At 43.9% G+C, this 1452-nt stretch overlaps 1 protein-coding gene across 1 annotated transcript in view; it reads left to right on the forward strand.

The window, feature by feature from the left end:
- Positions 1-1452, forward strand: part of ALK (ALK receptor tyrosine kinase) — a 1238429-nt gene that overhangs the window by 649349 nt on the left and 587628 nt on the right. The gene's annotated exons all lie outside the window — the stretch shown is intronic.

The raw sequence follows: 1452 nt of genomic DNA on the forward strand, positions 1-1452 counted from the left end.
AAGGAGAAAAGCAGCCTGCACAGAAGCCTGAACCTGTTGCAGAGCTTTCTGTTGTTCAGGGCCCCACTCAAAACTAGCAGCTTTGCGAGTCACTTGATAAATAGGCCGCAGCAACACACCCAAATGAGGGATATGTTGCCTCCAAAATCCAAAGAGGCCCACCAGACATTGTGCCTCCTTTTTAGTTGTGGGAGAAGCCAGTTACAAGAACTTATCCTTCACTTTAGTAGGAATATCTCAACATGCCCCACACCATTGGACACCTAAAAATTTCACTGAGGTGGAAATTGCCTGAATTTTTGTTGGGTTAATTTCCCAACCTCTAGTACCCATATGTCTCACCAATAAATCTAGTCATCAATACTTCTTCTTTACTAGGTCCAATCAGCATAATGTCATCAATATAATGGACCAGTGTGATGTCTTATGGAAGGAAAAGGCAATCAAGATCCCTATGGACTAAATTATGACATAGTGCCAGGGAGTTGATATACCCCTGAGGAAGGACTGTAAAAGTATACTGTTAGCCTTACCAGCTGAAGGCAAACTGCTAACAATGGTCTTTTGAAATTGGTATCGAGAAAAAGGCATTGGCCAGATCAATAGCTGCATACCAAGTACCAGGAGATGTACTAATTTGCTCAAGCAATGAAACCACATCAGGAACAGCAGCTGCAACTGGAGTCACCACCTGATTAAGTTTACGATAATCCACTGTCATTCTCCAAGATCCATCTGTTTTTTGCACAGGCCAAATAGGTGAATTAAATGGGGATGTGGTGAGAATCACCACCCTTGCATCCTTCAAGTCCTTTGATGGTCGCAGTAATCTCAGCAATCCCTCCAGGGATGTGGTACTGCTTTTGATTTACTATTTTTGTAGGTAGAGGCCATTCTAATGGCTTCCACTTGTCTTTTCCTACCATAATAGCCCTTAGTCCACCTGTCAGGGACCCAATGTGGGAATTCTGCCAATTGCTGAGTATATCTATTCCAATTATGCATTCTGGCACTGAAGAAATCACTACAGGATGGGTTCAGGGACCCACTGGACCCACTGTGAGCTGCACCTTATCTAAATCTCCATCAATAACTTGGCTTCCATATGCCCTCACTCTGACTGGTGGGCCAAAATGATGCTTTGGGTCTCCTGGAATTAGTGTCAATTCAGAGCCAGTGCCCAGTAATCCCCGAAAAGGCTGATTAATTCCTTTTTCCCCAATGAACAGTCACTCTCATAAAAGGCCTCCAATCCCTTTGGGGAAGGCTAGGAGAAAGATTGACATTATAGATTTTTGGCAATGTAGTGGGATCCTTCCTCAAAGGGACCTGGCCTCCCCTTCATTCAATGGGTTGTGGGTCTGTAAACTGACTCAAGTCTGGGAATTGATTGAGAGGTCATGACTCTGTATTCTGGCGATTCAATCTAGGTTGATGTTCACATGACCTAGA

The sequence above is a fragment of the Orycteropus afer genome, unplaced genomic scaffold (assembly GCF_000298275.1).
Source record: "Orycteropus afer afer isolate SDZICR_OR568_19922 unplaced genomic scaffold, OryAfe1.0 scaffold00054, whole genome shotgun sequence".
In the NCBI taxonomy this organism is placed as follows: Eukaryota; Metazoa; Chordata; class Mammalia; order Tubulidentata; family Orycteropodidae; genus Orycteropus; species Orycteropus afer.